This window comes from Bos indicus x Bos taurus, chromosome 28 (assembly GCF_003369695.1).
Source record: "Bos indicus x Bos taurus breed Angus x Brahman F1 hybrid chromosome 28, Bos_hybrid_MaternalHap_v2.0, whole genome shotgun sequence".
In the NCBI taxonomy this organism is placed as follows: Eukaryota; Metazoa; Chordata; class Mammalia; order Artiodactyla; family Bovidae; genus Bos; species Bos indicus x Bos taurus.
Genome location: NC_040103.1, coordinates 4,121,610 through 4,133,785, shown reverse-complemented (window position 1 = coordinate 4,133,785; position 12,176 = coordinate 4,121,610). Strand labels below are relative to the sequence as shown.

At 40.5% G+C, this 12,176-nt stretch overlaps 1 protein-coding gene across 2 annotated transcripts in view; it reads left to right on the top strand.

Annotated features, from left to right (window-relative positions):
• EGLN1 (egl-9 family hypoxia inducible factor 1) overlaps positions 1-12,176 on the top strand; it is a 63,183-nt gene that overhangs the window by 38,182 nt on the left and 12,825 nt on the right. The gene's annotated exons all lie outside the window — the stretch shown is intronic.

The following is a 12,176-nucleotide window of genomic DNA, read 5'->3' as shown; positions in this document are numbered from 1 at the left end:
AAGAAACACTGATTATCTTATACAACTTCCCTGGTGGCTCAAATGGTAAAGCGTCTGCCTGCAATGCGGGAGACCTGGGTTCATTCCCTGGGTTGGGAAGATATCCTGGAGAAGGAAATGGCAACCCACTGCAGTATTCTTGCCTGGATTATTTTATACCTATGAGGCATTTTTATTAGGAATGTTGCTAGCTGCCAAGATGCATAAATGAGGGAATATGGAGCCCAGCAAATCTGGGTCCACAATCTAGCTGCCCGCTTAGTTCTGCGTCCTCAGGTAAGTAGTTGTAAGGATTAAATGAGCTACTAAAGATTATACTTAGCATGGTGCCTGGTATATAGGAGGCCATTGTAGAGATTATGATGGAGGTAGAAAGGGATTAAGATTTACAGAACTCTTTCATCTGTTGTCTTGCTTGGCTCACATCCTGTGAGAGGGATAATTCTGAGTTCTCCAGTGAGGCAGCGGCTCTGAAGGTGTGGGGCTTCTCCTGCGCCCTGCAGCTGTTGGTCTTAGCCAGCACTGTTGACGCTTTGTGTTTCCCAGGCAGTGTTTAAGTAATTTTTGTGTCCTAGCTGATTTGCCATGTAAGTCAGGTGTACTGTTGTTATTTTTACTGTACAGACAAGAGAAATCAGGCACACAAAGGTTTGGTTAACTTTCCAGTGACTGAGCCTGTAGAGTTGGGATTTGAGTGCAGGCAGTTTCTGTGTCGTTCCTTTATTTTGTGTGGCCTTTTGGGATGGTAAAGAGCCATGTTGCAAACTGGAAAGCTCTATGTACGATGCAGTGCTGTTTTATCTGATGTGGAGATTACAGTCCACTGGGGATATGTCTTCTCCACGCTAAACCTCCTCACTTCTCCCATCTGCTAGACGTTGCCCTTAGCATTTCCGCCTTTTTTTTCCCTTGATAATACTGCAGCTTGTCAGTAGTCTTCCTCTAATGTATCCCCAGAAATGGATACAGTAGATCCATTATACTGCTTAGATATGGCCTGAGTAGTACAGAATCTAGGAACCATTTAATGTTGCTTACTGTTGTAGTGGCTTTTTAGCAACGTAGTAACTGGTTTAAGTTTATGGTCAACCTAAACTCCTGGATTTGGGGAGGTTTTTTTTTTTTTAAAGCTATCTTCTGGAAATTGTCTTATCCCCATTTTATAGTTTTACTCTGCCTTCCGGCAGTTACTAGAATTAAATGAAAGAGTGAGTATAAAGTTCTTGGCACAGTGACCATCAGGTGGTGATACCTCAGTAAATGGTGGTGGTTTTCCTGTTACATATATTTATCTAAATTTTTCCTAGTCAGAAGTTATATGGATAGATTCTTCTGTTTTTGTGATTCAAGATCATTGGTAATGATAAAAATTTGTGATCAAGTTGCTGAGCAGCTATATTTGAGTAGAAATAAATGTAAGTGAAGTTAAGTTTAAGGAAGGATTGTAGAGAAATGGGAAGTAACATTTGAGAATCATATTCTCATGCTTCTGCTGTTCGTTTTAAATAATATTAGGTAATTTTGGTCACTGTCGTTTGGTTTTACATGTTACATGTGTGGGAGAAGAAAAGTTTGTATTATTGCAGTACTATCCTCTGCAAAGCCTTTTGAAATATATAATGTCTAGGACTTCCCTCATGGTCCATTGGTTAAGAAGTTGGATTTCCACTGCAGGGGGTACAAGTTCAATCCTTGATCAGGGAACTAAGATCCTGCTTGCTGTGTGGTGCGGCCAAAAAATAATGTGATGTTTACACCACTCCCCCCCAAAAAAATCATTGATAAAAATATAGATTAACTAGAGGCTGAGACATAACAGAATCTCCTTCCAGGCAGACGGAGACTTAGATGTGGGATTTTATCTCACATCTAGAGATGGGGGAGAAGCAGTCTCTTAGGTTTGTATAGCTCACGTCTCGACATCATATCAAATACAGAAGAATGTGTGTGTGTGTATGTAATTTTTGTCATCCCTTGCAAGTGGAAAGCTATTGAACTTCAAATTTATTTCTTATAACCTAACAATATTTCTGTCAACCTTTAGCATAGATGGTAAAACTCAACTTCTATTTTAAATATAAGTTATTTACATTAATCCCACCACCCCCTTAGTCATTAACTAATTTATTCAACAGGTAGTTGAGCACTTGTCTTTGGCACAGATTAATAAAGCCTGATTCATACCCTGTAGGAATCCAGAATCTGATTGGGAAAATCCAGAAAATAAGTATTATAATGGTGTCTGGATACGGTAGTTCATAAACAATTAAGCAGCTATCTTTAGAATGAGCGAAGAACAGTAAAGAACATAACTCATTCAAGGTGATGAAAGTAGAATAGAGACTAAGATTATTTGAATTGGGCCATTATTATTTTCTAAGACCAGATCTGGCTCTTACACTGGTTACACTCTTGGGCAGTGGTTTGGAGAGGCAGAACTTAAAACAAGGCCCAGATAGATTTCCTTGTAAAATGTGGATAGTCACTGCCTGACTCACGGAGCCGTGGCAGGACTGACATGAGATGTCCTGTAGACGGGTGTTCTCTCCCGGGAACACTTGTCCTCTCACAAAGCCTGCAGCCTGAGTCTCTGTCAGTCACACCACAAACGCTTTTCAGAAGTGCTTGATTGTCTGCCTACAAAGAGAGTTGCGCTGTTATTGAAAAAATCAGCTCGTTATTAGAGTTATTGATCTCTTAAGTCTTGAGTTATATATTTTTATAACCATGCGTTACATGTTCTTATGAACAGAATGCTGACTCTGTTAAGTTTTAAAATGAATAAAGCATTTAGTGACTACTAAATATCTCTCTAAGCATTAAGGCTCAGGCTAAGTTTAAACATTTAAGTACTGCATTTGAGCTCATTCATTTTGGAAATTTTCTTTAAAAAATCAGATTTTTGTTGTTACTGTTGCATTGATTCTACATCAAGAAAATTAAAACCAAACATTTTGATAAACCATAATGAAAAAGAATATGAAAAAAGAATGTATGTATGTATATAACTGAGTCACTTTGCTATACAGCAGAGATTGGTACAACATGGTAATTAACTGTACTTAAAAAAAACAAAACTACAGGATTTGTAATTTAAAAAATTTTTTTAAACTGTTTTTTCTCCTTTATCGAGTAACACAAAGAGGAAATGGCTAGCTGTGTACCAACTCTGGTAAGAGAAGCAGACTCATTATGTTGCAGTTGTACTTTGGTGCTACTCTGTCACCTACTCAAGTGAATGAGAACCTGCTGAGCTGATCGTGTCACTTCGTCACTCAAAACTCCTCGGTGGCTCCATTACCCATGAGATAAAACCGAGTTAATTTAAAGAATGCTGACCTTCTAGGAAGCAACTTCGGATGTGTCCAGCCCTGTCTGTCACACCCCTTGCTCACACTTTGGCCCCCCCTCCCCCCAGTCGCAGTTTATACAAAGCGCACACCTGAGCACATTCACCGTGCTCTTCCTCGTCTTTGTTTGTGACTTCTTTTCCTGGAATAGTCTCACTCTCCTCTCTGCCTGGTCAATTTATATTTTTCTTTCAAGACCCATTTATCAAGAAGCTTTCCCCGATCCCAGCTTCCCCTAATGGTTGGTTGATTGAAATGGTGAGTTTTCCTTTTCTGTTCCACTGGACTATACATTCTTCACAGACTGTCTTCCTGCCTCCGAGCAAGTGAACTCTTTAAGTCTCAACATGTTCAAAACTGGACTCCTCACAAGGCCCCTGCACTGAGGCTGTGCCACCTGTTGTCTTTGTCCATTTAAGGTAATTTCAGTTTTTCAGCTTCTCAAGCCAAAAACCTTAGAGTCATACTCTCTCTCTTACTCTGTACCAGTCCTTGTGGGAATCCTGCTTATGATTCCTTCAGAACAGGTTGAGGATCCAGTCACTTCTTAAGACTGTGATCCAAGCAGTCAGCATACTTCATCTGATTTATTGCGGGGAAAGCTTTCTCATTCATCTTCTGCCTTCCACTTGTGCCAGCCTTGGTCTGTTTTCCACATCAGGGGTTGCAGACTTCTGCGAAAGGCCAGGTGGTAAAAAATTTGAGGCTTTGTGGACCATACCCTCTATCACAGCTACTTAATTCTTTTATTGCCTGAAAACAGCCATAGATAATAATACATAAACAAACGAGTGTTCCAGTGAAACTTGACTTACAAAACCGGGCAGTGGGTAGTAGTTTTCCAGCCACTCTCCACATGGCAGCCAGACTGCTCAAAGCCCTCCAGTGACCTCTCTCTTAGTCCTTTCAGTGGTGTCTAAAGCCCCAGCTCTTCCCCTCTCTGACCTCATCTTGCACTGTCCATGGCTTTGCTCTCTCATCTCCAGGCACACTGACCCTCCTTTTCCTCACACAGGCCAGGCCCACCACCTGGAACATTCACTCCTCATCTCCTTCAGGTCTGCTCAGATGGGTCTGCTGGACCCACCCCATTAACACCCCAGCGTTGTATTCCCCATTCCTGCCTTGTGTTTTCAAAATACTGATCTTCTCACATACTATTTATTATGCTCTGTGTTAACTTAATTTTTTTGTTTGTCCTCTCTCCTCCTACCAGAATATGTTCCCTGAAAGCAGTCACTTTTTTCTCTCATTATTGTATCCCTAAGATCTAGAACAGTACCTGACATATGCTCAGAAATGCTCAGAAAAGATTTGTTGAATGAATGAACAAATAGTGGATATTTTTGAGGTTGTTGTTTTTTAATGCACTCTTCCTTCTCTGTCACTGCACCAAGTCCTGACTGTTTCACAGTCTTCATTTTGCCTTAATTCCCTTGTGCTTCAGTCCTGTGCCCCTCATCCGGGCTAGCATCTCTTGTCTATGTGTCAGTAATCTCTAATTCCAGGTCATCCACTCCATCCCCTATGAGTAGCCTAAGTGATGTTTGGAGAGTTGAAATATTTTTTTGCTACTGTTATTTGAAATTTGTTACTGTTGTTCAGTCACTCAGTCATGTCCAACTCTAGGTGGCCCCATGGACTGCAGCACACCAGGCTTCCCTGTTCTTCACGATCTCCCTGAGTTTGCTCAGACTCATGTCCATTGAGTTGGTGATGCCATCCATCTCGTTCTCTCTCACCCCCTTCTCCTCTTTGCCCTCCATCTTTCCCAGCATCAGGATCTTTTCCAATGAGTCATTTCTTTGCGTCAGGTATCCAAAGTATTGGAGCTTCATTCAGCACCAGTCCTTCCAATGAATATGCAGGGTTGATTTCCTTTAGGATTGAGTGGAAATTTGGGCCTTTGTTAATCAGAATCCTATGGAGTGCTTGTTTAAAATTCTGAGATCGCAGGCCTCATCCCATACTTACTAAATCAGGATTTCAAGTATGGCGTTTGGAATCATAGTTTAAGAAGAAGACCAGGTGATTCATTTGGCTTCACTGACTTGTAAAAAAAAAACTGAACATCTGGCGAGAGCCTTTCTGCTGGCCCCTGCCCAGCTGTCCTTCCCTGTCTCCCACAGCCCTGGTGGGGACTTCATCTTCCAATGGTACTTACCTGGTGGTGGTCCTCTCAGGGTGCCATATTTGTTCATGGTTTTTGAAAATACTGTTTCCTTTACTTGAAAACTCCCTCTACTCTGGAAAAGTTCTATTACTATCCTTCAAAATTATGCTCATTTGTCACTTTCCCTATAAAATGTTTTCTGATGCCCCATTCCCATTAAAGCATTAATCATCCTTGCTGTCTGGGTACCTTGTGTAAGACCCTGCTTTGTTTATTACACTGTCCTGGATGCCTTTGCGTGACTGTCTCCCTGTTACGACCTACCTGAGCCAGTTCAGTTTAGGTATTAGCTTCTCTTTGAGAGATAATGCTCAAGTTTGCAGCTTCAGATAAATGAGCAGTGTTGACCTAGTCCTGCTAAACAGCTTCTAGATGGCATGTTACTATGAAAACAAAACTCAGAGCTCTGCTACACCCACAAAAGTAGTCTTAGAGACTCTCCATTTTAGAAAGCTTAGGAAAGGTTTATTCTAGGCAGAAGTGCTAATCTGGTTTTAGTATTCATTTTAACATAGGTAGGATCAGACAACAAAATTCCCTTGTAGGGGACTTATCACAGAACCTGTAGGAATCTTAAGCCCTAGGGAACCATCCCAAAGAGAATAGGCTCCTGGGTTCATTAGACTCCTATGTATGTACTCATGTAAGAGCAGTGGTCCCTGTGTGGTATCTAACCAAACCACATAGCTTATTCACCGCTCTTCTATACTGTCATCATTTCTAATACCTGTTATGCTAATTACCAACATCTGTCGATTTGAAAAGAGATAAGGATCGAGGGTTTACCTGAGGTTTTTGATTAGAAGCTTTCATCATTAATCAGTAACTCTGTCCTGGAGTGGTTTTGCAGATGTTCACTAATGATCCAGGATGAATAATAGGACCCTCTAATTCAAGTCCTCCATTCCATCAAAGCAAATCAACACTCTCTATGCTGAAATAACTTACATAGTTTAAATCACACCTCTCTTCCAGACTCTGGAATTTCAGGAAGCAGGTGTTGAACTTTTCATCTCTGTATCCCCAGGCTTAGTGCACTGCCTGTTCTGTGGGCCTTAAGAGGTGCTGAAATTATTGTTGGTAATGTTCAGCAGCTGGGGGTTTTGTTTGTTTTCTTTGTTTGAATGCTAAATTGCAAGCTTGCCGGAGAATTATTTTATTAATAAAACAAGTTTGCCACAGCTGTCAGAGACCGTGTCTTAGCAGAGCGCCTTCCTGCCGGGGCTGGAATGCAATAGTGTCTCTCCTGGAGATCAAGCTGAGGCCTGCCTGGACCCCTGCCTCCTTGTGGGGAGAGGTTGCTCGGTCCTCCTCCTCAGGTGCTGTGGGTGAATGGCATAACTGCAAAGCCTGGCCTGGGGACCTGAGGAAGGGCTGTGCAGAGCTGGTGAGCTTGCAGCCGAGGCTAACAAATCACAGGTCTCCTCTGACAGCAGAGCCAGGCAGCCCAAATATAAACTGCTCCACAGACCAGTTCCTGACATGTAAAGTAGAATTTTATCAATTCCTTGCTAAAAGGGAAGAGTGCAGTAAGGCCTCATTAAAGATGAATACACTACCTGTTGAAACATTGCTCTTAAGTAAGTTGATTTTTAAATGTATATTGGAGTTGTTTTCTCTCAGGCTAGAATTAGGGCCCAAGAAGGAAAATAGTGTGTCTGGTATTGAATTAAACAGCCTATCATTCTTGGGCTATTTAAGGAGTAATTTGTAGCAATACTATTATATTATCTTTCCTTTTTCCCCCTGCATTTCATTCCGATGAGTATGGTCAGAGGAGTCTCTTGGACTTTTTAAAACTTTAATTTATAATTAATATGATTATACTCGGCCTTTGTATACAAATTATAACTAGCTCGTATTAAATATTCTATAGGAATATAAAAATGTTGAAATTGTCGTTTTATCATATGATAGAAGATTTATACTTAAAGATCTCTCAAAGATCAAGAGAGAAGTGATGAATAACCCATTAGGAAAGTGAATAAAGGATGTGAGTAAGCAGTTGACAAAAGAATGAAACAGCAAGTAAAAATATGAAAAATCTCATAAATTGGGATTTCCCACCAGCTCAGATGGTAAAGAATTTGAGAATCTGCCTGCAATGCAGGAGACCTAGGTTCAATCCCTGGGTGGGGAGGATCCCCTGGAGAAGGAAATGGCAACCCACTGCAGTATTCTTCCCTGGAAAATTCCATGGATAGAGGAGCCTGGCCAGCTACAATCCATAGAGTTGTAAAGAGTTGGACACAACTGAGCAACTAACACTGTATGTTATTTATAACATTAAAGTTTAGCAAATAAGTCAAGAGATTTAAATTTTTAAATGCCTATGGATTGTCCTTCCTTATCACCTCTGTTTAACAGGCTAATTAATACAGTGAACAAAATTCATAATTTTACAAAGTTTTTAGTTATATCTTTTAGGAAATAAGATTACCTAAACAAGTATAATTGAAATCTGCAGTTTAAGGAATAAGATTATAGTAGATACCAACTCGTTTTTAGTCTAGTTCTTGCAATGATATGTGTCCCCCCATATTTGAGCTAGAGTTGCGTAAACCCGAATGATAGTGCTCGTGGTGGGTACCTGTGCTGTGGGAATGGAGGAGGAAGAGACTTCAGAGCAGTAATGCAGAGTTGGAGGAGACCTCCCAAAGCGCGTGGGACAACTGAACCTCGTGCATGCACGCGTGTGTGCGTGCATGTGTATGTGTCCGTCTGTTGTTGTGGCCAGTGGGGAGTCCCTCAGGAGCCGGCTCCTGGTTCACCTGAACTCTTCACTCGGACTGAACACAGCCTTTCTGGAAGCAGGAACTGAGGAGGACGTAAAGCAGGCGGTTTTCTCCTCCAGACTCCTCAGCATCTCTGTGACGTTTGGCAAGGTTTTCATTCTCATTATAGCTATGTTTTCTAATCTCCAAAATGAAGAGATTAATTGGACCTACCTCATAAGTTTGTTGTGAGGAGTGAACGGGATGATCCTTGCCTGGCTTATGGTGAGTGCTTACTAAACGTTAACTGTCTGTGTCTGCAAAGGGCAGAGGGCTGTAGACCTGGGACAGTATATTTTAATAGAATAAATTTTCAAATAGTAAAGCTTTTCCCCACATTCCAGGTAAAAAATAATACTTTGTTAGCCATAAAATTTTACTTTTCTTAGCTTTGAATCAGTGTTTTAAAATAATTCAGTTCAAGAAGGAAAAAAAGTGAGTTTCCTGGTTCAACTTCATATTGAATACAAGCCTTCCAATGCCAGAAATAAATGTCTTCAGATTCCAGAGAGGTACCACAAACCTCTTCCTTCCTTTTATTCTTAAGAGTAAAAAACAAATTTATGGTTTTTCTTATCCTAAGAACATCTTCAATCATGTATATTTTCATGTCAAAAAGGGAAAAAAATAGCATTTAATTGTTTTGCTTATGTTTAAATAGGTTTTTCCCAACGAGAAACTGAAATGTTTAAAATTGGTGTCTCAAAGACATGTCAGATTAGGAATGTGCCTCAGAATGGTAGAGCAGGCAATTGCATTGTTTCTTTTTCAGGCAATGTCGAGTCTTTTCCACTGTCTTCCAGCCTAGCCCTCATGGGAGTGTGAGGTCATGTCTGCTACTCCTCAGAAAGGATAGAAGAATACCCAGGGAGTAGCACTCCAGTCCTCCTCAAATCTCTAGAGATAGTTGTTTTACTTGATAGACTTCAGTGACTTTCCTTATCCTTAGGACCACTATATACAGTGTAAATCTCTTGAAACAATTTTATCCTTTATACGTATGCCTTCTTCCTCTGCTGAATTTTCTGCTGTCTTTATAGGTATAGGTATGTCTTAATCCATTTGGGCTGCTATAGCAAAATAACACAGACTGAGTAGCTTATAAACACGGAAATGTATTGCTTACAGTTCTAGAGGCTGGCAGGCTCAAGATCAAGGTGACCATGCTCGCCACTGTCTGGTGAAGCCCCTTTCCTGGTTCATAGCCACTTCTGGCTGTGTCCTCGCAAGGAGGAAGGGTCAGGGTTACTCTCAGAGCCCTTTTGTAAGAGCACTTATCCATTCATGAGGGCTCCCTGCTTGTGACCTCAGTGGCTCTCAAAGGTTCCACCTCTTAAATATTCGGGGCTTCAGAGTTTCAGCCTATGAATCTATGCAGGGATGGAAACATTCAGATCATAGCAATGTCCTTTATCTTACTTACATAATCTTTCATATAAATCCTAGAATAAGGAATCTGCCTTCTTCAAAGCTTTCATTGTAGCCATCCCTGCACAAGGACCACAGTGGCTCACTGTTGCTCTTCCTCTGCTGAATTTTCAAGATTTCATCTTATTTGTGCCAAATTAACTTTACCTGCTTAATTAGTTATTAAGTGACAAAGCAGACCATTATAAACGACCTTGCTGTCACTCAGCTGTTTCCTGTGTTTGCCATGCCCGTACTGTTGGTTTTTTTATCCCTTTACCTTTCCAAATCACACCTGTCCTTTAAAGGTGAGCCAAGGTCATGTGTAGCTCAGAGCCTTGTCCTTTTATTTTATCCCACATGAATAATTCCTTTCTTCCGAATTCCTTTTCTGTTTCTTATCTGTACTATTCAGTTTATCAGTTGATTTGCAAGTGCCTGGTGTTTTCTTTCTTTCCAGCTAAGCCCTTTCAGACATACCATACTGACCCTTTTTGTAGTGGGATTTTGTAGGTATTTCATAATACTTTTTAATACTGCTAATGACTTCTAGACTAATAATGGTCTCAAGCAGGTAAAACCAGGTGTGGAATGAGTTGTTATTGTTTTACCAAGAGATTAAGAGAAGATGAATTTATTAAAAGTATTGTGAACAAGAACCTGTATATTAAAAAAAATCAAGAATAGCAATAGTCTTTTTTACACAAATATATATATATATATAATATACCTAGAAAACAAAATTATCAATTAAGACATAAAGCATAAATGTTATATAAAACCTATAAGCACTGTGTAACATTTAAGAAACTTAAAATTTTGATAGTCCAAATTGTAGCTAAGGATAACTTTGTTTAAATTCACATTTCTTTAAATGTGAATACTTATTTTAAACATAACAGCTTCTAGATTTCATGAGATTTTATAGAAATGTCTTTTTATGTTTTTTAGACTCCAAGTGGGGAGGAGTTTCAGGACATGCGTGAATTGCTCAGTGCGTTTCATTGTGTCGTGTTTAGGCCATGCAGATATTTGAGTGAATTCATTACCCTCCCAAATCTTTGCATGTTTCCTGCAGTATTTATCTTTCCCCAGAAGCTCTAGGAGTTTGACTCCTTCAGGTTTCAGGTTTTCCAAGGTGATCTGCTTTTTCTGGCTGTGCTTGGTTTTCCCTTCTCCTCTTAGAGTCTCTAGTTGTAGGCACAGAAGGGCTTGTCTGTCTTCTGGGAGTAGGATCCTCTTGCTTCTTTCTCTTTTATACATTACTCGTTTTATAGCCACCTGCATTTAGCTCTGATTATCAGTAGGCCTTCTAGTTTGCTGGGTTGTGGGGTTTCTCATCTTATCCTTTTTACAGTTGTAATAATGTCCTGCTGCCTTTGCTATGGCTGCTATAGACAGGTTGAGTCAGCAAACAGGCAGGCCCTGTGTAGCACTGACTCCCTTCCCCTGCCTTCCTTTCTCTTCACTCCGTGGTGTCCCTGTCACCAGAGCAGAGCTAAAGGGCTCTAGGGAACAGCAGACAAGGCTCCGGTGATAATGGCCCCTCAGATAATACATTTAGGTGGAGGTAACTGAGCTACTTCAGGATTATAAAATTTAATTAATACAGTTGTTTAAAACTTTTATTACATCTTTTATTTTTTCCAAAAAGTCTCGCTTGGAATTCAGTGGAACCAGATAAATGGTATCCCAGTTGAGGGTTGGGGCAAGACCTGTTTGTTTGGTCTCTTGTCATTTTATGGGTCTCTGGGGTTGCAAAGAGTCGGACATGACTTAGCGACTGAACAACATTTTTCTGGACTGCCTATCAGTCACCCCTAGGTACCGCCATAGAACCCTAAAGGAGAACAATGTAGAAGAGCCTAACACAAACTTCTCATTCTGAAGCATAATCATAGTGTCTTCAGTTTTGTTCTACTCTGGAATATCTGGCTTATCAGGACCCCTGCTGGGAAGCTCCTCTTGCACCCTGTGCATGGTGTTAACTCTTTCACCTAGTATTTCTGGGTTTTTTTTTTTTGTTTTTAGTAAATACTCCATTCATTCAGTTACATAGGCTGGAAACAGCAGAATCATCCTTCACTCTCCTTTTTCTCCACTTCCAGTCCATGAGCAAACCCTGTTGGTTTTCTGCCTTCACAATACATCCTACCTTGCCACCTTAGTCAACCTGGTTTTTGTTTTTCTCCTGGAAACAAACTGCAATAGCCAGCTAGCAGTCTTCTTTTTTCACTCTCCACCCCCTGACCCCCAACACACACGAGTATAGCGGTGTGTTACATGAATAACATAGTGTAGTGTCAGTAACTTGGGTTCTGAAGCCAGATTGCCCACATTCATACTTGATCTCCTGTCATGTGTCATTAAGAACATTAACCGTCCTGGGCCTCAGTTTCCTTAACAGAGGGGCGTGTTACATGCTAATTTGTCATTTAGTCTCATTAATATTAAATGAGTTAATGTTCAGCA